The 25,205-nt window shown below is 35.9% G+C and overlaps 1 protein-coding gene and 1 pseudogene across 10 annotated transcripts in view; one reads left to right on the top strand and one right to left on the bottom strand.

Annotated features, from left to right (window-relative positions):
- The window catches only part of RYR3 (ryanodine receptor 3), an 833,777-nt gene that overhangs the window by 114,847 nt on the left and 693,725 nt on the right, over positions 1-25,205 (top strand). The gene's annotated exons all lie outside the window — the stretch shown is intronic.
- On the bottom strand, positions 20,318-24,876 carry LOC141521983 (small glutamine-rich tetratricopeptide repeat-containing protein alpha pseudogene; annotated as a pseudogene).

Below are 25,205 nucleotides of genomic sequence, written 5' to 3'. Positions count from 1 at the left end.
TTTCAGATGGAGCATTTTGCTTGCCTTTTTTAGTGATGGAAGAGATAGTAAAATAACTGTTAAGTGTTATCTAGAATAGTACCTTTTATTTGTAGTCATTAGAACAGTGCTATAAAATTAGAATATTGATTGCATTGTTGTTTTGGTATGTTGATGATAACAATAAATGGTGATGCATATGGAAGAGCCTTGGGGGTGGTGAGCTGTCACTAGGTGGATGTAGATTTATTGAATAACTAATATTACTGACTTCATTGCTTCCTTAGTCACACAGAATGCTTAAAGGATGAATAGAAGTTGATTAGCAAATGCATGAATGACAGCCTTGTTTGTTGCTCTTGTGAAGGATAATCAATTGTTACTTGTGGCAGAATTATTTTTCTTATTATGACTCCCATTATTAAGTCAGTATATGCGTTCCAATATCTGTTCAGATGAATACAAGAGGCTTTAATTCAAATAACAAATGATCAGAATCCATAACCAAAATTTAAACAGGACCCTAATTGTTATCCCTGAATGAATGAATGAATATTAGTTTTTTCTCTTCTCTGATGTTCTTTACCTGGGGGCTCTTGGTTTCCTTTGAAATATTATTTATTTTCATGCATTTAAATATTAAAAAAAATCCTTAGTCTTCACCATGACACAAAAAATGTCAAGAACATATACATATATTAATATAATAATAATATTATTCAGTAACATAGTTAATTATATATAGTATTAATCAGATCATAAATGTATTTTATTAAAATAATATAATTTATTTAGCACATTAAAGTTTGCAAAATGCTTTAAAAATATTATTTTATCCTCACAACAACGCAAAGAGGCAGGTGCTAGTGTGATAATCATTTTTAGGGATGGGAAACTGATCAAAGAGAGGTGAAGTGACTGTCCAGGCTAGAGCTAATAAGTATCTAAGTTATGATTTGAACTCAAATCTTTCTGGCTCTAGGTTCAGCAATCTATCCACTCCTCCATCTAGTTATCCATCCAAATATACATATATGTGTATATATACACATATGTGTTTGTATATATACATTTACATTATATGTACACATACATACACATACACACACAAAGATATATATATATATATATATATATATATATATATATCACCTAACTAATCTGCTTAAAATCTGCTCTTCATCAACAGCTGTCAAATTAAAAATAGGAATACCTATTAGGGAATTGAACATTTAAAAGGAGGCCATGGCCTTCTCTTAGTAAGAGTTCTTAGTGTATTGAGCTTTTTATGTAAGGGGTGGTTTATTGGTCTAAGCCAGCAATCATGGTTGATTTTAATTTTCTTGGGCCCCCGGCCAAAGCCCTGGCAGCACCGATTTCAATTCCAAACCCTTTACTTAACTGACATATCAGAAGGGTAGTGGTTTAGAATTTATCAGGTTGTGATGTGACCTTATAAACTTCAGTTTTCCACATCCATCAGGAGACATTCCAATGAAGAATTTGGCCAGATTTGAAGGTCTCAGCTGAATACCCTGGGACTAGCTAGACATCTGTCTTATCCTTAGCGGGTAGTAGAGAAAAGGGCAATCCTTTTCCAGAGGATCATGAGGCATTTGGCTGTGGCATGCTTTCTTGAGGAGGAGGAATCAAAGGTCTGCCATCCCTAGAAAGCCTGTCCTGTGGCCTAGCATCATGTGAATTGGTCTTGCCTGCTTGATGGAAGTCATCCTTCTTTGGAAGTAAGTGTATTTAAGGATGAATGTCTCATTGATAATTATAGACTCATAAGCCCAACAGGTGCTAATGGTGGTTTCATGAAGAATAGAGACCAACAGTCACATTTCTAAAGTAGGGCATCCAACTCCTCATAATAAATTGAGGAATAAATAATAAACATAGGACTTCCCTCCATGGGTTGTTGTGGGGAATGCACATTGTAAATTGAAAAGAGCTATGTAAATGTGAGGTGTTGCTATGTCAGCCTGGCATGCTGATGAATGTGAAATGAGATGTTCTCTTTTTTGTGTGACTAGAATATGAGATGGAATCTTTATGGGCAGATGGAATAAGTAATAGATTTCTACCTTTCTTTCCCAGTGTATAGCAAGTGAGTAAGGATTAATGGGAAACCTATTTAACATCTTAAGTAAGAGGTATTAGATGAACCAGTTTGTCCTCTACTATAATTTCTTCACCTGTTCTCCTTTTAGAGCAGAGATTCTTTTTTTTAGGGTTGTTTTTTTTGCAAGGCAAACGGGGTTAAGTGGCCTGCCCAAAGCCACACAAGCTAGGTAATCATTAAGTCTCTGTGCCCGGATTTGAACCCAGGTACTCCTGACTCCAGGGCCAGTGCTTGATCCACTATGCCATGTAGCTGCCCCTAGAGCAGAGATTCTTAATCCTGTGTATGTATGTGTGTATGTATTTGTATGTGTGTGTGAGATATGGTTCCCTTTAACAATCCTGGGAATCCTATGGACCCATTCTTTGAATGATGTTTTGTTGTCTACATTTATTTTATTTTTTTTTAGGTTTTTGCAAGGCAAATGGGGTTAAGTGGCTTGCCCTAGACCACACAGCTAGGTAATTATTAAGTGTCTGAGACTGGATTTGAACCCAGGTACTCCTGACTTGAAGACCGGCGCTTTATCAACTATGCCACCTAGCTGCCCCATTGTTGTCTACGTTTATAAATAAAAGAAATGATAAATTTCAGTTAGAGGTTAGTAGAAATAAAAGTGTATTTTTTTTCCTGTTGAAGTTCAAAAATCTCCTAAAATTTAGCCATGGGGCCCTTAGAGGATCCTAGGTAAGAATCTGATTTAGAAAGTAAATGAAGTTTAATATTTTACTATTAGAATTCCATTGTGTTCGCTGAGTATTTTTAATGGTATCATTTTTATACTATTACAAGTATTCTAAAAGTATATGGGGGAATAGGAGTGTCAATCAATAAAAAAAAATAAATATTTATTAAATGCCTACTATAACCAAGAATTTAGGTTCTGGGGATGTAAAAGATAATCCCTACCCTCAAGAAGCCTACAATCCCATAAGGGGAGACAGCATGCAAGCAAATGCATATGAATTAAGTTATATACAGGATAAATAAGGAGATAATTAAAAGAGAGAATGTAGTGGAATTTAGAAAAATTGGAATTGGCAACTTGTAGAAGGTAGATTTATTTGGGCCTTAAAGGAAGTCAGGGAGGTCAATAGGTGGAGTGAAGAAAAAGAACATTCCAGGCATGAGGGACAGCTAGAGAGATTGCACAGAGTCAAGAGACTGAGTGTCTTATTGATGGAAGAACAAGGAGGTCAGTGTCACCAGATCAAAGGGTATGTTGAGTCAGCTATAAGAAGACTGGGGAAAATAGGAGAAAGACTTTGAAAACTACAGAATTTTTTAATTTGATATCAGAGGCAATAGGGAGCCATTACAATTTACTGAGTAGAGATGATGGGGAGGTGTGTGGGAGGGAATGACATGATTAGGTATTTTAGGAAAATCACTTTAATGACTGAATAGAGAATATATTGGAGTGGGGAGAGACTTGGAGGAGGCAGGCCCACCAGCAGACAGTTGCAGTAATCTAGACATGAAGAGATAAGGGCATGCCCTGGAGTGTTGGCAGTGTCAGAGGAGGGAAAAAGACACATACTCAAGATATTGCAAAAGTGAATTTGATAGGCCTTGGCAAAATCTTGAATACAGGGTGAGAGACATGAGGAATCCAGGAGGATATCTAGACTGAGAGCCTAACTTACTGGGAAGATGATGCTGTCCTCTCTACTAAAAGTGAAAGTAGAAAACTGGGAGGGTTTAGGGAGAAATAATAAGTTCTGTTTTAGACATATTGAGTTCAAGATGTCTATTGAAAATCCAGTTCAAGATGTTTGAAGGCAGTTGGAGATGGGACATTGAGCATCATCAAAAGGTTTGGATTAGGATAGTTAGATATAAGTATTATCAGCATAGAGATGGTAATTAAATCCTTGGAAGCTGATGAGATCAAAAAGTGAAGTCATTTGGAGGAGCAGAGCCCAGACCAGAATCATGAGGGACCTCCTAAAGGTAGAGGACATCAACTAGAGGAAAATCCAGTAAAGGAGACAGAGAAGGAGCAGTCACATAGGTGGGAGGAAAACCAGGAAAGAGTGGTGTTCAGAAATCCTAGAGGAAGAGATTATCAAGGGGAAGAGAATGATCCACACTAAAGTCAAAGAGAAAGAGGATTAGGAAAAGGCCACTGAATCTGACAACAAAGAGAGAGCAGTTTTGGTGGAATTATAAGGTCAGAAGTTGGACTGCAAGAAAACTTACCCAGTTATAACTTACATAGAGAATCACCAGAACTCTGTTAGAAATAGTCCCATAAGATAAGACTGAGGTACTTACTCTGTATTATTGGGTCTAACAGAGAAAAATGGATACACCACTAGATACTAGACAAAATTATAAAGTAGCCAAATTTTGTCTGAGACAAAAATTTCTAAATCCGCTATTAGTATTTCTCTTCTATCCTCTTCAATTCTTTCTCTACTCTCCATTCCACATTTGGAAACACACACACACAACTTTCTGTGTTGTATATTCCTTAAGGACCATGATCTCATTGGACTGGCCACCAGATACTTGTCCTGTTAAAAAATAGCTGAGGTGCTAATTAACCTTAAGAAATTCTCTTCCAGGGAATATGTTCATTTTAGGAAACTCTTGAAGACAAGCCTTTAAAATCCAAAGGAATGAAATAATAATAGTGGAATGATTGTCAAAATGGAGGAACCATGAATTGAACTCACTTATGGGAGAATGGGGGTTGGCATTTTGGAGGGATGTTCCAAGATGAGAAGACAGGTGGGAAGTTCTATTCCATTGGACACAGTGTGAACTCTTAGGTGAGAAAACTCCCTCTACCAATTTAGGTTGGCATAAGTCTGCAATTTATGATACTAGGGAGTTGTTTAAAACACTAGATTAAATAACTCATCCCAAGGTCTCATGGTGAATATGTGTCAGAGATACAACTTTGATTCAGATCTCATTAATTTCAAGGCCAGTTCTCTATGTGACTCCATTCTCTCTCCATTTGTTTACTCTGTACATATTTTTATAGGGACACATTGTCTCCGGATAGAACATAGACTCCTTAAGAGTAGGAATGATTCAATTTTGGTTTTGTATCCACAACATCTAGCACAGGGCCTGACTCATAGTAAGTGCTTAAAAATGCTTATTGATCATTTAATATCAGCATTTTGCATAATGATGTTGTAGAAAAGGTTGATGCTTTGGTGGATTTGTCTTCTTACCCAGTGTTGTCATGCTAATTATCAAGGTACTTTGCACATGGTAAGTGAAAAATGGGAAACAATGCAAAACTATTTCATTTCACTCTTCTTTGTTTCTAGCAGAATAAAAAGATTGAGAATAACTACTATTAGCCTCAAAAGCAAAAGGAATAATGTATTGATTGACCATGGTCACTGTATTAAGATCCTGGGAGCCTTGAAAAATTGATAATTTAGTGAGAGTTTCAGCAATTGCCATATTCCCAAACTTTGATTCTCAGGCACCAAATAGATATTTTTTTATTTTTTGATCCTTTTGTATCACTGCTGGTCAGAAGGAAACCCTGGTGATAGTACCAGGGAAGAAGAATAAACAGAGAGCAGGAGGCTTTATAGGGAAAGAATATAACAAGAAAACCAGATTGGAATAATGAGAACATTTTGAAAGGAACTTGGTTGGACAAAAATGATATGAAGTAAGAACTAACATTTTTAGACCACCAGGCACTGTGCCAAACACTATATAGCTATTATGTCATTTGTTCCTCAAGGTCACTCTTAGAGGTAAAATACTATCATTATCCCTACAGCTTACAGATGAATAGACAGAGGAAGACAGAAGTTAAGCAATATGCCCAGGGTCACACTGTTAGTAAGTGTCTGAGATCAAATTTGAACTCAGATCTTCCTGATTTTCTAGGCATTGCACTCTTACCTACTGGACCATCTAGTTGTACCTAATAATAATTAACCATTATATAGTGTTTACTATATTTAAGGGACCGCTCTAAGCACTTTACATTATTATCTCATTTGAGCCTTTTAGCAAATCTGGAGATAGGTAATATTATTATTATTATTATTATTATTATTCCCATTTTACAGATGAGGAAACTGAAATAAACAGAGGTTAAGTGAATTTCCTAGGGTCACATAGATAATAAGTATCTTAGTCCTGATTTGAACTCAAGTCTTCCTCATCAGGCTTAGTGCTCTATCCAGATGGGACACATCAAAGGTACTTTTATGGCAAAGATTTATTTAGAGTTTTGGAATTTCAGTGTATGAGCAAAATGCTTTGGGTCTCAGCTTTCCCATCCATGAAATGGGAATAAAGAGGTACTTAAATTCCTTCTCTACAGAGTTGCTATACACGTTGAAAAAAAAATTCTAAAGCAAAGCTAAAGAAGTATACAACTTTCAAAAATTATCAGAGGTGAGTTAGCCTTAGACCTATTTTCTGTACCTTTTGTAACAAGCAGCATCAAGGGTTTATAAAGATGAAAATAAGAGGCTTATTACAGTAATCTGTGGTATTAATATTCCCTTTATGTAGGAGGGCACTGTAGCTTACAAGGCAATTTCTATGATCCCTTCTGACCTGGTGGGTTCGGCTGCTACTCTGATGTCAGCTACAATTGAGTAAGAATTCTAAGAAGGGCTTTGGATGCTTAATAACCTTGTAGAAGGAACTCTTCTACCTTGAAATGTTTCCAGTGAACCTGTATGAGAATACTTAAGATTCAGCACTCTTAGGGTATTCTGATCATCTTGATGTTTTAAAGAAGAAAGACAATCGACTCATAAGTCCTTGAGGGAAGAAAGGAGTACTGGTTCCTAGACTAGTACCATTTGACCTCCTCCTTGCCCTTTCTCTCTTATCCCTTTGGGAATAATTCCTCCACATTTCCAAATACCTGTCTAGACTGTCACTGCTAACTTGAGAGTTTTTTTCAGAGGGCCTACATCCAATGGTCCATGAAGTTTTATGATCATGGATCACAGAACAATATACTTAAATCCAGAATGAACTTTGTTCAGTTGTGTCCAACTCTTCTTGACCTCCTTAAATGGTTTTCTTGGCAAAGAAATTAGAGTGGTTTCACATTTACTTCTCAAACTCATCTTCCAGATGAGGAAATTTAGTCAATAGGGTTGCTCAGAGTCACACAGCTACTAAGAGACTAAGGTTAGGATTTGAACTCAGAAAGATGAGCTTTCTTGATTCAAAGTCCAGTGTTCTATCAACTGTTGTCCATAGTTTCAGTCCTCTGGATGAAAAAACTGAAATATAGTTATCCCTCAACACTGGGAAGAGTTAGAGGTGCAGGGCCTCTGCAAATGAGAAAAACTGTGAATATGTTTAGGCAGCACCCAAATCTTTATTTTTAATAATTCGGATCATATTTATTTCACAAAAAACAAGTAAAACAACACATAATACCCATGAAAAGTTTCAGTTTTTACCCCAGAGATATTAATATCTCACATATTATGCCCAGCCTTGAAAGTATAGTTGCAGCAACTGCTACTTTCTCCTTTGTCCTAGAAAAGCACAAGATACAAGATCATTGAAGGAAAAAATATCATATGATTGGGTCTGGGTAGCAGAGAGACAAGGAGACAATCACAATGAGAATACATAGCTAATAGTTCTTTAGTTCACTGAAATTTTTTAACAAAATTTAACTGTAATAAATTTAGGTATGTATAATTATGACTGTAACTGATCAAATAGATTAATAATATATAGTATTTATGCTTTTATGACATTGAGTTTTTTAGTTTTCTTTACATAAGAACATAGTCTGAGATTTTCCATAGTATGCTGCAAATCTTCAAAACTTTCCATTTAATTACTGAAGACCAAACCATAAGAACAATAAATGTGAAACTGATTGTGTATATATGTTAAAAATAAGTGTCTAAGAAAGGATTTGGACTCAAGAACCTTCCAGACTCCATGTATAGTGCCCTAGCTACCATGCTACTATATTACAGCAGTCTTATTAAGGATATATCCATAGGTGATGATCTGAAAGGACCAAGAAGTCAAATCAAAGAAACTCTACTTTGTTTCATTTCGTTTCTATTTTTTTAGGTGTTTTTTTTTTTTGCAAGGCAAATGGGGTTAAGTGGCTTGCCCAAGGCCACACAGCTAGGTAATTATTAAGTGTCTGAGACCGGCTTTGAACCCAGGTACTCCTGACTCCAGGGCCAGTACTTTATCCACTGCACCACCTAGCCGCCCCCCCCCATTTCTTTTCTATTAAAAAAGAACATTTATTAGTTGAAAAGGAACATTATTAGAACCTACTTCATAGAGTTATGAGCATAAATGAGATAAGGACCATGATCTATTATATGTATATCTTTTTTCTCCCAGTGCTAATGTATTTCAATAGTTTCAGTATTCAGCATATGAATGACTACTTATACATGAGATAACTGTTGCAGGATTAACTAATTTCATATTTGGGGCTTATTTACTCTCATCTCTTTTGGTGATATACTTCCTAAAATATATTTAAAATAGACTGACATATATATTTAAAATAAACTGACTTGATATATCCACAGCACCATATTTAGGAATTGTTTTTAGATGAATTAGAATGAAAAAAACAGGTAGATTGTATTGTGGAAATTAATAATTTACCATGTCAGGATATTAAAAATGTTACAAATTTAGTCAAATTTTTAGTCTTTAAAGTTCATCCTCATTATTCAAACACAAGATCAGTCATCCATAATAGATTCAAGAAGAAAAGCTTGAGGTGTGAAGAAAGTTTGTTTTAGTGGAAGGGATGAGCAATCACCATGTGTTTTTTGCCTGCCTTATTTTTATCTAATTGTCATGCCAAGCTGAAAGTGAGATGTAAACATTTCTCAGAGTAGAATTCTTTCCCCCATTGCTGCTTTCAGAATGTAGGATGCACAACCCTTTGCTAGACACTAGCTCAGCAACATTCTAGTGGGTGCCCAGCCTTCTTATTCCTATGCCAGTTTTTTTCCCCAGATATTCTACTATGATTGGTTCTGATATGTGCAGCATGCTTCTAGAATTATTGCCACCCCAAACTGAAGTTGAGAGTGGCATAATGATGATATAATAATGAAGATGACATTAATAACTAGTGTGACTAACATTCTTTGCATGTTACCTTATTTGATCTTCACAACAACTCTGGGAGGTAGATGCCTCTTATTAACCCCATTTTTAAGTAAGGAAACTGAGGCTAAGAACAGTCAGAAGACTATCATTCCCCTGCAGTATGGAGAGGTTAATGACTTGCATACACTCACACAATTGAAAACTGTCTGATCTAGGACTTGACCCGGGTCTTCCTGACTGCAAGTTTAGGAGGTTCTATATGTCCTAGATGCCTAAGATATCACTTGTTACTTCATGACATATTATTTTCTCTGCATAGAAACATATTTATTGAACACCTACTGATTTTGATACCTTGGGGGATTACGGTAACACTGAAGACAAAGTATCCTCTTTCAAAGAGAGATAGGGAAAACATGATTGGGTCCAAACAAAGAATGAACAAATTAATGTGCCTAGTTCAATACATATAAAATTTACTGTATTGGAATGTATTTATCTGATACTTTGAGTGATTTGTGATTCTATTGGAGAGAATACTCCACTAAGTTCAAGTCAATTCAACAAACATTTATGAAGTATATATTTCATGTAAGGTCACAATGAGTCAGATATTTGAAATGAATTAACAACAACAAACAGAAAAATGGAAAGGAGAAGTACAGTGAGAGATTTGTGGAGAGATTTCTTTCACATGGAGGGGGGGAGGCAAGTGAATTTTCAAAGAAAAGATGGCATCTGATTTTGACCTCCATTGAAGGAAAAGACTTCAAAGAGCATTATTTTTGGGTGGGAAGGGATTATGAGATAAGCAGGAAGGAGAGAAGTCAATCCTGGTATGGAGAAAAATGCAAGTAAATGTATGGAGATATATCGCAACCTTTAGCTGCCTTCTTATCCTGTGAGACTTTTGTCTGTGATTTATTTTCTATATCGTTGTCTTATTTCTCTTGTAATATTTTTTTGTCTTAAATCAAATGAATAAAATGAACTATTCCATATACAGAGTAGAACAAAGGGGATTGATTGAACACAAATCTCTATTACCTGCAGTTTGTTTTTCTTTTAAGTATATAATGAATTTAACATGCAACTTTTAAAGCTATTCAATGTCTCTGTTTCCTTTCGGGTTTCTTTCTATTCTCTTCTCTGCATTTTTAATGCATTGATTACCCTCTTTTCTTCCTTTTTTTTGAAAACCTTATTATTGAACCCTTTATTCTTTCCAGTGCTCCCATGGATAAATTTTTTTTTAGTAAGTATGAATAGTCAAAACAAATTTCCACTGTGGCCAAGTCTGAAAATGTGTATATCTGGTGTTGTATTTATTTGATTACAGAGTGCTTACTCTTATTCTTTTTATATCTCGAGGGTGCTACTGTATCATTGGAGTTGTCCACCTGCTTTTTTTCCTTTCACAATGTAGTCAGCCTTCCTCTTTTTGTGGTCATCTATATCCTTGGTAATGTCTTTCATTCTATTTCTTGCATGTTACTTGTCATTGGTCCAAAACAGCAGCCTGCTTATATTCCCCAGGTGTCTTTCCATTGCCCTCTGAGCTGTTTTAAATTTTAATTCTTCAGAGATCATTGTGTTCCATAATTTGTAGACTTATGGCATTACTGGGAGAATATTGATGAACAAGTTTATCTCTAAACTAGGAAAATCTTTTGTCTTCCATGTGCTTCATTTACAGTATCTCATTACGTTCATCCAAGTATTTTCTACTTCTTCATTCTCTATAATGGGTGTTGCTAACTTGAATTCCAAAAATGTATTAGTAGCTGTGATCTTGGGCAAGTAATTTAACTTCTCTTGACCCATATTTCCTCCTCTGGGATGGGAATAATATAAAGGGATTTAATGGGAATAATAAAAATGCTTGTCTCATAGGATTTAGTGACATTGCATGGTTGTGCATCTATCTATCTATATATGTAAACATATATCTGCAAAGATTTATAAACCTTAAAGTTCTATGTAAATGACAATTATTTTTATATTCATTACAGTTTGCCTGCTTATACTCATAAATAATGCAAGGAAATATGACCAAGAGATCCATTAAATAATGTTTCTACTTTTGACATATGGTGATATCTTTGTTCAAACTTTTGAAAATAATCTACAAGGAATTCTTAATTTACTTGTGTCTTCTCATTTCTTTTATAACAAAAAAGGCAGATGTCCATAGTAGTATGGACAAAAATTGCCCATTGAGAGTGCTGATTTAAAATTCAATACTGTTTCACTATCACTACTACACTCAGTCCCCTTTTTCTACCACTGAGCCACCTGTATTGCAGAAGTAGAAAGGGTTAAATATGACTAAAGGCCATTATACATTTATATGCATCCTATAGATTGGAATGAAGCATGACAAAAATATTCATCACCTGAAACCAATCTTGTACTTATAAACCTCTCTACATTTAGCCAGGTTAATTCCTGAGTGACAAATTTTCAGTTTATCACTGAGTTTATATCCAAAGTCTTTCCTACAGAAAAACTGCATTCTCTACTAACATAGTCTTTGATAGACTGATTCCCTTTTATGCCATCCATTTTCCTAAATTCTCCAATTCTGTTGAAGTCACCACTATATTAACCTTGCCTAGGCATGTACTTATGACATCGTCCTCATTTCTTCCCTCTTTCTCATTAAATTATTTCACAAGCGCTCTCTATTATATTTCCACATCTCTTATGTTCACTTCTTTCTCACCACACACTCAGCTGTTCTCTTTGTTGAGGTCCTTATTGCTTCTCACCTGGACTACTGTACAGCATACTGTGTCTCCACTTTCTGGATTCCTTCAAGTTGCAGCTAAAATGCCACTTTCTATAAGAAGACTTTCCCATATTTCCTTAACCCTAATGCCTTCCCTCAGAGATTTATTCACACTTTTCTTATATCTATATATCTATATCTATATATATATATAGATATAGATATATATATCTTATTTATATATAGTTGTTTGCATGTTGTCTTTCCTATTAGAACAGTGAGGTCTTTGATAGTAGGGATTGGTTTTTCTTTCTTTGTATGTTGTGGTTGATGTTATTTTAGTCATGGCCAACTCTTTGTGACCACATCTGGAGTTTTCTTGGCAAAGATACTGGAGTGGTTTGCTTTTACTTTTCCAGTTCATTTTATACATGAGAAAGTGAGGCAAACAGAGTTAAGTGAATTACCCAAGGTCACACATCTAATAAGTGTCTGAGTTCAGATTTGATCTCATAAATATGAGGCTGCCTGATTATAAGTCCACTGTTTTATCCATTGTGCTAACTAGGTGTCCCTCTGTCTTTGTATAACTAGTACATAGTGAAATGCATAGTTAGTGCTTATTAGATACTTGTTGACTGGCTGTTTTTTGATCCATCTGCACAACAATGGTACCAAACTCAAATAGAAATGGGCCCCTAACATCTCAACTTATTGATGAGGAAACTGAGACCCAGAAAATTAAAAAGAATATATTGAAGATAGCATGTATGGCAAATATCAGGAATAGATTTGACATTCTTTTCACTGAACTATTCTATCGTGTGTCCTCTTCATCACACTGAAACCATAAAACCAACCTCTTCTTTCTACATAAAACTCCACCCACAGGTCTAAGACTCTCTTTTTTCTTCTACCTACCTATTTGACTTCAATGCCTTTAGCAGTATGCCAACAATCTGGATTTTCATTAGAAAATAAAAATGAGATGGACCATTGTTCTTCTTTTGATTCATAGAATGATAGTTTTCATTTTTCATTAGCATTTGTGACCACAAAACTCTATAGGAAGCATGAAGTGAAACAAAACTCCTTAGATACTCTGTAAATGTCTTTTGGCTTAGACTGCATTGTTTTAAAATTTTATACCATAACATCTAGCACAGTACCTTGCATAGGACTCACAACATATATTTGAGTCTTTAAAAGGAGGAAAAGAAAGTTATTGTAAAATTTGATGTGCATTTTATAGTGACTTGGTTCTCCAGGACATTTTTTCCAAGCAAGTACCAGGAAGCTATTTCTCACAGTACTCAGCTAAGTAATCTAAAATTACTGCGAATGCAAGGATCATATTTGCATTTCTCACAAATCTGCCTCATCTATTGTTGCCACTCATGAATCCCCTTGTAGAGGAAAAGAGGAAAAAAAGATGAAGGCAGACAACAAATGTCACAGTTGAAAGGAAGAGCACTATTAGGCCTTTTCTTCTTCCCAGATATGGTTATGGCCTGCTTGGGGTCAATGATTTTGGGGAGGTGGAGCTCAACTTTTTATAGTAATGACCCTCTCTTCTCTGCCTGGGAAGGCTATGGAATGCCCTGATGGCTGACTTGCTGGTGACCTGTCACAAGTGCCAGAGGTATGTTCCCAAGTTCGGACTGGGTTTTGATCCAGCTCTCCCTGGGGGGAAGTAAGCTGACAACGGAAACCCCAGCTCTATTTATAGAACCTTTGGAGAGTCATCAGGTGTTGTGTGTGGATTTCCATCAAATAACTGTTATCACCAGCAGGATCACTTTACAGCTGCATTGACAGCATTTCTTGGCAAAAGCTCTTCTGCTCCCCTGGGGTTGGAGGGCCCTGTCGTATGTCTCTGCAGGCCAAGGTAGTTTATAATCAGCAGTTGGCTAGAGTGGGTAAGCATCAACTCCCTTTTTCTGCCTGCTAGTGACTATTTGCTTTTGGTCTATTTGGTCTAACCAAAGTGGACTGCATTTCTAAATGAATTTCCATCTGAGCTGTTGCCTTTGCAGAGTTGTCCTCCAGATCGCCTATTTTCACACCCTCCCACTTCTGTAGCTTCCTGTTTGCAAACAAACTTACTTATAAAACAGGTGTGTGTGTGTGTGTGTGTGTGTGTGTGTGTGTGTAAGCAGAATAGTGTTTTAAGGAAGTCAATCATGTTGGGGAAGTTCAGTAAGGAAGCAGGTGTTTGCTTGCCAGGGATGTCCAATGCAGAATTCTCTATGAAATCTTCAGTGTACCCACATGGATCTTGCCCTCTCCCAATAATATCCTACATGTCTAGCCTTTATTTTTCCTTCTTTTCCTCCCTCAATCAAAACTTTCCTCTTGGCTTTCTCTGTTGACTGGATAATGAACAAACAATTATTAAATGCTTTTGTTAATAGGGTATAAATTTTTTTTAAATGACTAGCAATTAAGTTTGCAAAGGACTTACAAATATCTCATTTTATACTTACAACCACCTGGGGAAGGAGGGCAAAGGGAAGTTATTATTCCCATGTTACAATAAGGAAAATAAGAAAAAATTAATTCTTTTCCCAGAGTTCTGAAGAAAGTAGTATCTGAAATTGGATCTGAGCTTAGGTCATCCTGACTTCACATCCTATATTTACTGTGCAATTTACTGTAAAATGGTCCCTACTCTCAAGTATCTTACACTAATCAATTAAAAATAATTACAGCTAAAATATGAATGGATGATTGTTTTATACATTACTAAGGAATAACTATCCCCAAAATATATGGAATTTTTCCAGCATTATTGCTTCAATGATAATATAACTTTTGTTTTCTTTTTCACCAGTTAGACTGATATCAGATGGTTCGGTAGATAAATATGGAATCAGGAAAACCTGAATTTGAATCCAGCATCCTATATTTTATATCCTCACTAGCAATGTAATCCTGGGCAAGTCACTTTACCATTGCCTGTCTCAGTTTTTTAATCTATAAAATGGGGTTAGTGATATCATTTACCTCCCAGGATTGTGATAAAATGAAAAGCTTGTAAAGCCATTTGCAAACTTTAAAGTGCTATTTGAAAGCTGTTACAATAATTATTATTCTTTTAAACTATTACATTAAGAAATTGGATGATTGGAAGAACCCTACAAAATTAGCAGATCTGGATTTCAGTGAGGCTTTTGACAGACTCTTTTCTATCCTTGTGGACAAGAGGGAGTGTGGTAGACTGGTCACAGTTATTTGAATTCAGGACTGGTTTTGAATTCAGGACTGATTGTATAATTAGATCCAAACAGTGATTAAAAGGTTCATGTCAGCCTAGGGGTGATTGTTTATGGAGCAGCATAGTGAAGCTTTGTACTTGACCCAATTCTCATAAAATCAGAAACTTGCATAAAGATCTCGATGATGTTGGGTGTCATATGTAAACATAATGAGTGTCAGAAGAGGGGTGATTAAATGTAAAAAGCTTCAAATCCATGTTTTATGAAGGGTAGGTAGCCTGGAGAAGGAGACATTTTGGAAAGGTATCAATGGCAAGAGGCTTGCCTGAGAAAGTAATGAATTCCTCACCAGTTGAGCTTTTCAAACAACAGTATAGAACAGTTGTCAGAGACCATAAATGGAAGATGTATGACTTGGCATGGATAGCATTTGAGGTTTAAATCCCCAAGATCCAAAAGAGATGGTGAAAATGTAACTGCTCTCACTGTATTCTACATTTAGGGAAGAAAGGAAGGAAACATGCATTTATTCAATATATACTCTGTGTTAAACATTCTCCTAAGTACTGTACAAGTATTCCTTTATTTGATTCTTATGACAGACCTTGGAGGTGGACACTATCATTATTCCCATTTCACAGTTGAGAAAATTTGAGGAAAACACAGGATAAAAGACTTCCACAGGATCATATAGGTGAATTTGAACAAAAGTCTTCCTACCTCTAGGCCCAGCATTTCTCTAGTACACTACCTAGAGGTGGTCCCACAGAAGTCCCACTTAGGGGACATTGCCAGGAGAACTGAATTTACATTTATTTGTCTTCCTCTTTCCCATTTACCCTATCAAAATTCTAGTAGTTTAGATATCTTCCCTTGGTTTTCTTCTTGACAAAACTAAGGCTGCTATTCACAAAGGTACTTCAAAGTACAGTTTCTCATCTTTCATTCAGAATCAGATAATAATAGAAATTTAGAATTGGGAAAAAATCTCAGAGGGTCTCTATTCCAATTTCTGACTTTTGAAGATGAGAAAACTGAGATTAAGATAGATTAGCTGATTCCCCCCCCCATAGTTTTAGTAAATTATTGACACAGCCAGGACTACTTAGAACTTGGGATTATTTTCTTTTTAATTCTTAGTTGATGCTTTTTTCCAGTAAATCAAGATTATAGAATAATAGATTGACAGCTAGAAGATTATCCAGTAAATTCCCTCCATATTAGGGTTGAAGAATAATAGATTTGCACAAAGTCACACGGTGAATTCTTGAGCAAAGTTTTGACCTTACTTCCTGTGAATACAAACTTAGTACTACAACACTGACCCCTATGCACACATCTTAGAATACTTCCTGGCATGTAGTGTAAATGCTTAACAATTACTTGTTTGATTAATTTTTTGGTTAATTGATTCTCAGGTTCTTGGTCTAAAAACAAAAGCAATAAGTAATCCACCCATAAGAAGATGCTTATACCTGAATGTTGTATGCTATTTAAAGAGTAAATAGAATCCTAGCCCTTAAGGAATTTAATCTCTTGAAAATAATGAAAACAAAAAAATTAAATTAAAATCAGATTAGGAGAACTGTGTTTCAGAAATTGTGATGACAAGTAAAAAAATTGATTGAACTAATTAGGGAAAGCCTGCTGAGAGGGAAAAAAAAATGATCATCAGGAAGGACATTTACACTTGGGAAAAGAATTGGTAATAAGAGAAAGTACAGAACTCTATCAGCCAAAAATAAACCCTAGAAATGTGTTGGAACAATTTATCTTAAGACTTAAAAATTTTTTTCAGTCCTTATACCCAGAAGTATAATCTCATCAAAGCCAATGGAGATAGATAGGAGTGAACATAGCCTTCTTGATACCTAGCTTTGAAGCAGTGCTACTGGGGAAACTTGACTTGTAAGGAAATCATGAGAATTAAAAAACATTATGCCTAACCTAACCAATATTTATTTTGTTTTACACACACACACACACAACTTTCACATCCTTCATCCTCTTTTTTCTATATCTTTTAGCATTCCATTTCAAAAAATTCCCTAAAGATGGAGAAATAGAATGCCACATTTTAAAATATTCACCTGGTGAAAGTTGGAATGAAATAATATAAATTTGAATTAAGAGTCTAATAATATAAAATATTTAGGTGATATTCATCTATGATTCTGGCTGCTGTTAATTTACTGGAAAGTAAAGGGGTATCATTTCAAATTGGAAAGTTAATATTCGATATTGGGAGGTGAGCACAGGTGCATGAAGCAATCAGTGGAGTTCTATTATCTCTAAAGATATATATATATATATATATATATATATATATATATATATATATATATATATATATATATATATATATATACTGTTGGCTCCTGTCTTTTTATCTGTATCTTCACTCCTTTAGATTTTTCATGTGACTTGGAGGTAAGGGTTGAGAAATATAAGAGACAGAGAATTGAGTCTTTAAAACTTATAGAGAATGGTGCCTTTATCTGTGTGGCCTTGAGTTATTCACTTTTTTACTTCAAGAATGTTTGCTCATTTGTACAATGGAGATAATTTCTAATGCCCCTTTTAATTCTAATCAAATATATTTAATTTTTTTTTATTAAAGGCAATGGGGTTAAGTGACTTTCCCAAGATCACACAACTAGGAAATTATTAAGTGTCTGAGGTCACATTTGAACTCAGGTCCTCCTAACTCCAGGGTCAGTTCTCTGTCCACTGCACCACACAGTTGCCTCCAAATCTAAATCTGATTCTAAATTTAACTAGGGTTTATATGATACACAAAACAGGAAAAAATGGAAGAGATAATATGTACATATGAACATATACATACATATATTATGTGTGTATACACACACATACATACATATCTGCAAGGGAACATGTAATAATAGAAAGAACACTGGATGAATAAAATCAAAAGACTATAATTCAGATCAGTCATTCAACCAATCAGCAAGCAAGGTTGTATAGTGTATAGGGTTCTGGACCTAGAGTCAAGAAAACCTTAATACAAATTCAGCCTCAGACACTTGACTTAGCCTAGGTAAGTCACTTAATCCCTGCTTGTCTCAGTTTCCTCACATGTAAACTGAGATGATAATAGAACTTACCTCCTTAGGTTGTGAAGATGATAAAATGAAATAATACTTATAAGCACTTTAAAACTTTAAAGAACTATATAATTGATAATATCATCAGTATTATTGTGCTGCTTGTTTTTTTAAATTATTTAACCAGATCTAGCAGATCTATAGGTCTTTTCAAATATCAGCATTGGATCTCAGTTTTCTCACCTATAAAGTAGAAGATTAGATAATGCCAAATGTCCCTTCCACCTATATTCTTTCTCATAGAAATTTATCTTTTTATTTTTCTTTCTATAGATACATGCAAAGCTGCATGTGTGACAAAATATAAACATGTGGAATATAGAGATATATGTACACAATGCATATAAAATCACCATGAGATTTTTTTTAACCTCTGTAGCATTAGGAAATTTAGCTTGCATAAGCAGTCTAGATCCTGTCTCAGAATATATGCCAAGTACACTTCAGGACTGCATCCACAGCTGAAGTACAACACAGCTGGCTCTCTAAATGATTTAAAGTCTTCTCTTTTAGTGGAATTATAAACTCAGAGATTGTTTTGATGCCTCAATGAGACTGAGGCAGAACCCATAATTATGAAGTTATCAGACAATAGTTGACTTTCTACAACCATCTTCAATGTATTACCATAATAACACTTTATACTTTAAAAGTGAAAAAAAATTCTTTTGGAAAGCAAGTAGGTTTGGGAGGGGTGGAGGCAATGGGGGAATTGATATTAAGGGAAGGAAAGAAACTGTATGCTTTCCTATTATCTGTAATTTTGCATTGAAAAAGGCTGGTATTAAGATGGCTCAGTAGCAGACCTTCCAATTCTGGAGTTCAATTCCAGAGTTAATTAATCTCAAATTTGGAAGGGATCTCAATGACTACTTAGTCCAACAAATACCTAATCAAGTCCTCTCTACAGTATACTTAATAAATAATTAACTAATTTTCCCTTCAAAACAAAATGAGAATAATCCTTTTTTTTGGTACAAAGGGATAAGGATGGAATATTTGAAGGATGATGTAGTAGATGAAAATAAGAAACATGCCTTTCATTATCAATTCTATCCAATATACCATCCTGACTCTCTTAGAGTGTGAAATTCACATTCAAATTTGGGCTCTTTTTCATATCAATGTTAGAAAAACTAAGGATTTCGTTTGCAGGAATCAGTGTAGATAGAACCCAATTTTCAGGGGTCATTCAGGTCTAGAGGATAACTCACCTATCAAGGCAACTGTAAAAGATTGGTCTATTTTAGGCCTTTGGATAATAATCATATTGAATCCTTTGCAAATAAGGGGAATAGTCTAATCCCATTCCAAGAGAAAAATATCTTTCTTTGGGATTTATATTTACAATTAAATAAATTAGATCTTGGGGCAGCTAGGTGGTGCAGTGAATAGATCACCAGCCCTAGAGTCAGGAGTACCTGGGTTCAAATCCGGTCTCAGACACTTAATAATTGCCTAGCTGTGTGGCCTTGGGTAACCATTTTACCCCATTGCCTTGCAAAAATCTACAAATAAATAAACAAACACATAAACAAACAAATGAATGAATAAGTGAGCAAATAAATGAATGAATGAATGAATTAATTAATTAATTAGATCTCTAAGAAATTTTGTAAAGGATAATTCATTTCCAAATCACAGAATTGTGTAAGTACTTTTGTTGGTATAATAACTTCAAAACAACCATAATGTATAGATTCAGAGGTTTCCAGGGGTTTAAAATCATTATTTTTCATTCTGGGGCAATTATGGTGAAGTGGATAGTGCAGTGGAATAAAGTCAGGAAGTGTATTTCTGAGACACACTGTCTGTATGACTTTGGGCAAGCCAATTATTCAGTGTTCTTTGTAACACTTGAAGATCATGAATTGAAGAAAAGGTGGTCATTTACCTTGGTATAAGAAGTTTCTTCATCTAGGAATTACCTACATCAATGAAATTGTGGATCTAGTTGCTATGCTTAATATATTTCACTGTAACTTTTAGATAGTAATATTATCTCCAACCCCTCACATCCAGAGAATAAACACAATTTATGCTTGTAGAATGATTATTTTAAGTCATATGATTCAAGTCCAGAAATTTATTTCCATTATAGATTATATGGACCAGGTTTTAGCTCTCAACCTTCCCACATCTCCATTGAGGTAGAGAGCCAGTGTCTTCTTTTCCTTCTCTTTGCTTTAATTTTCCTGAAGGAATAAACCAAGGGATTATAAACAGAGGAGAAAAGAATATGGGGGTAGAAGCAGTTATGATAATTGCTTAATGAACTACTAGTCAACAAAAAGGGTACATGTATTACTATATTTTTACAGACAGGTATACACACACACACAAACACACACACATTATTTTTCTAATTAGAAAATGAAGGTCTTCTGTCTGTGACATACTTTATGGTTGTCATCTGTCTTTTTAGGATTATGATTGCTTTTGATATAATTATTTACAAAGAAGCACCTGCTAAACACTTTCAAATTTATTTAAGAGTTTTATGCTCATTAGCAAGTGTTTTTTGGTTTCTGGATGAAAAACTGAACCTTAGAAGAGTACATGGTACATCTAAGCTCACATTTGGAAGTGAACAATGGATTTAAGATCAAAATCAAGGATTTATGACTCTCTCTACACATCTCTAGAGATGTATAAGATTCCTTTTTGCTTCTCTTCATCTACAACAAGTCAACCCACTTCTGTCTGAAATGTGCAGCCTAAAAGTATCTGTGAGATTCCAAAGAAGTGTGATGCAACATTTAGTTAAAGATTAAGTAGCCTATACTAAAATGCTGGTGAATGACTTGAGATAGGATCAGCTCTATTTCCTTCTGGAATGTGGCTAAAGGTAAACTTGTAAAGGTTGTAAACCTTTTTGTTGGTATCAAATGGTTGTCTCTTGGGCAAACCCTATGTGTCAAACATTTCCTGGTCATTGGCAGGAAACCATTATCCAAAGGAACAGTAACTCTATCTTCCCCTTGGTTTGCTGTTGACAGAGTATAGTGTGTGTGTGTGTGTGTGTGTGTGTGTGTGTGCCTGTGTCTGTGTGTTTTGCTATATTTTTGTGTCAGATTCCATAGCTTTTACACACATTGTCATGCTAGTGGATACTCCTAAAAAAGACAGTAACTTTTTAAGAGTAAAATTGGGAATCTAGTCAGCTAGGTAACCCAGCAGATAGTGCACTGGGTTTATCATCAGGAAGACTCATCTTCATGACTTCAAATCTAGCCTCAGACATTTACTAGCTGCATAACCCTGGGCAAGTGATTTAACTATTTGTCTCAGTTCCTAACCTGTAACATGGACTGGGAAAAGAAATGCTAAACCATTCCATCATCTTTGCCAAGAAAACTTCAAAAGGAGCCATGAAGTCATATATAACAGAAAAATGACTGAAGTAAAGATTGGAGAATAGTAGGAGATAGGGATAGATATGACACTATAGGATGAGTGTAGAGCAAGATAGGAAGTAGAAATTAAACAATAAAGCCTATATGTTATAGTAGAAAGTGCTTTAGATCTAAAAATAGGATTTGAGTATTAGCTCTTTACTTAGTAGGTTTATGCTCATAGACAATCTCTCTAAATCTATTGTCATGCCTATAAAAAGAGGGAAATAATACTCTCTACCTTACTGGGGTTTTGTGAAGTACTTTGTAAATCTTATGAAGTATTATATAAATTTGCTCAAATATAAAGTCACCTCAGGAGCACTAAGTACAAATAGGCCCCATCACAGATGATGGAACATAAGGAGTACAGCGCATTTGTGAGTTGTTTCTTTGGGAGTACAAACACATTTTTCAATAGAAACACACATTTGTTTTTAGTTGGGGGAAAATAGAGGGCCCAGGTTAGCCCATAAAACTAATATCCAATGTCTGAAATATTGGATGCTTTTAAAATAGGAAATGTAAGTTTTGTGTGTTGCTAGTTAAGAATGTTTAAATCATTAAATTAAATAAGAAATAGTAGTGGCATTTTCATTCTTTATAAACTCTTTTGAATCATGGTACTTGAGAATAAACAAGTTTCATTAAAATAATGCAGATAGATAAATGGAGACTTTTTTGTCACTTCCAAAGGGTTCTCCTTAGTACTCTCAAGGACTTCAGTAGTTGATAACTGTTTTTTAAGGTCACAATTTATATTTATTCCCCATATGTTACATTCTTCACCACAGTTAAAAGTGAAGAATTAAAAGTATTGTGGGTGATGATATATTATAGATGATCATCATTTATTTCCTACTAGTCATCTAGAACACTCAAAGCTAATTTATCTTCTCCCAGAGACTCTCTGAAAGAACAGGGAGACATCTGCCTTTTCTAACTATGTAACCTTCCTTTCAGTTACCAGATCCAAGACTGAGACACTGTCATCTTGCCCCAGATCATAAATTCCACAACTCATATGTCTTCTCTTCTTTCCCTTCACAACTTTACCAAACTGTATCTGATGATAATGAGTGAAGGGCTCCAGTATTTTCAATAAGCATGGTAGGAAATTCCACTGCAAGATGGACAACTGCAGCCTCCCCTCCCTGCCAAGTTCCTATAAAATGTCTGCACCTTCCTGAGTCCAGCACCTGATCAATCCAGGTTGCTATCTCTATTGTCCCTTAACAATCCCACCCTCCTTGCACAGTAATGCAGAAATTGTGCAGATACTCCTCTCCAATAAACACCTTAGTGTCCCCCATTTCCTATGCCCAAGGGGACTGTGAAATAGGCAATGGATGAGTGATAAGACTGATGCTTGAAGCTCAAGTCTCACCACTTGGTGAATGAGGAACCAATGGGTACCAGATATAAATCATGATTATGTGACTAGATGTTTGTGAGATCCCTGGCAAAACGAATCTGAGGAAAAAACAAGTTCCTATCAAAATGCTGAATCTGAAGTCATGGAAATTGGTCTTATGTACCCTAGTAAGACAATCAACTCCCATAAAAGATTCAGGTTAACAAAAACTGCTATACATATCCACAACCGAACTATTTCCCATTTATCAAGATAATCTAACTTCACTGATAATAACTTTATACTCCAGGTTGTAAATGCTGATGTATATTATAATAACAAGTGGAGAAGCACTGGGAATACCAGGCAACTTGAAAAGATGTGTGTTTAGAAGCTGACTTCTAATCATGAAAGAAAATATATTTCTTTCCTCTTTGAAAAAAAGAAAAAGATGAACATAACCCCTAAAGACCCAGATAGCTAGTGTGTGTGACCCACAAACACAAGATGGTTGAGGCTTCTTAAGAGAAAACTTGAAACATCTAATTAATGGGGCTAAGAACCAACCACTATGCTTCTGCAAGTGACTTTTTGAGAGCTAGTAAGAGGGAAGTATCCTGGTTTGTGTTAATATTTGACTAGCTCTTTTTTAGGGGGAGGGGTGGGAGGTTTGGGTAATGGAGGAAAGACTTAGAAAGAAAGAAAAGGAAAGTAAGAATCTATCTTAACATGTAGGTCCAATCATTTTTTTTTCCTCTCTCGTGGAAATTCCAACTGGAAAAATGGCAGAACACATGGTTTCCAGGCTGTACATCAAAGGACTCAATGCTCAATGGTGCTAACCTTAGCTCTTTTCACTCCTGCTGGTTATCATTGTGGGCATTGGAGTTCCAATTCCTAATATGATTTCTGAGTTGTTCTATCAACTCTGGATTTTGTTGCTCCAACTGCTCAATAAATTGCTGGTCACTCTGGATGCGATTGGGGCCTTCATTTTGAGAGCAGCTATCTCTTTCAGGTCTCAAAGAATCGTGGCCTCTTGACATTATCCCAGACATGATCTGTCGTATTTGAGGATTATTCATGAGGTTTGTGGCCACACTCCTGAAGTTTGAGCTATTCAGCAGGCCAGCTATGTTACAGCCTGCAGGGGTTTCCGTAGGGCTGGGTATTTCTTTCATGTTCTGTTCAGCTGTCTTGAGGTAAGATTTGTACGTATCATTGTCTGGGTCCAACCTCAGGGCCTTCTTATAGTAGACTAAAGCCTCCTTGTACTTCTTTAAACTTGAAAGGGCTAATCCCATTCTGCCATAGGCTTTGCTGTAGTAAGGGTCTATGCCAATGGCTATTTCAGAGTCTTCCAAGGCACTTGCATAATCTCCAAGTTTGCTGTAGGCGGCAGCTCGGTTGCAAAAATACACTGCATTGGCTGGATTTAACTCAATTGCTTTCCCATAGCAAGCGACTGCTGCTTCAAAGTTTTCTGTTTTCATCCGTTCATTCCCTTCAGTCTTGAGTCTCTCGGCTTCCATTGTAACTTCAACAGGGAGGGGGTTGGGCTCACAATGTCTTGGTTGGGAAGATGTCACTTTTTCCCCTGTAATAACTTCGAACATTTCTGGCAGAGTCTGTGAAACAGCTAGATGTCTGTCTCCAACAGTCACCTCAAAAGCTGCCCGCAGGCACTGGATGGCAGCCTCCAAACTCTCCTGGATATCTGGGTGGAGGCCGCCAAACCGCATTTCTTCACGCAGATACTGGATGATGGAATAAACAAGGCGTTTCTTGTTATCCATCTTTACGGGTCTGAAGATGGATCTTATGATTTTCGAGGTCTGATCAGGCTGCCGAGCCCCACCCCCTCCCCCACCCCCACCCCCCTGTAGCCTACAGCGCCTGCGCTGACGCCTCTGCCATCTCTGCCATGGTGATAGCACTCCGCATGCTATTCTCGCGGGATTGTGAATTGCTCTGCCGCGCAGGCGCAAATGACAGGAGGAAGATTCATCCGCTGGCGAGGGTTCCCCGGGGAATGAGCAGGCCGCTGTCCTAGTCTCAGGTTTATTCTTTTGATGACTGTTGTTCTTAAACATAATTTCATTCATAAACAATAATTTCATTCATAAACAATAATTTTAGCGTTCATTATATGGCTATATCTCCAGGATTGCTTTCATGCCCGTCTTTACACTTGGAAGAAAAGTGAGAGA

The sequence above is a fragment of the Macrotis lagotis genome, chromosome 4 (assembly GCF_037893015.1).
Source record: "Macrotis lagotis isolate mMagLag1 chromosome 4, bilby.v1.9.chrom.fasta, whole genome shotgun sequence".
Lineage (NCBI taxonomy): Eukaryota > Metazoa > Chordata > Mammalia > Peramelemorphia > Peramelidae > Macrotis > Macrotis lagotis.
This window is presented reverse-complemented; position numbering and strand designations above follow the sequence as displayed.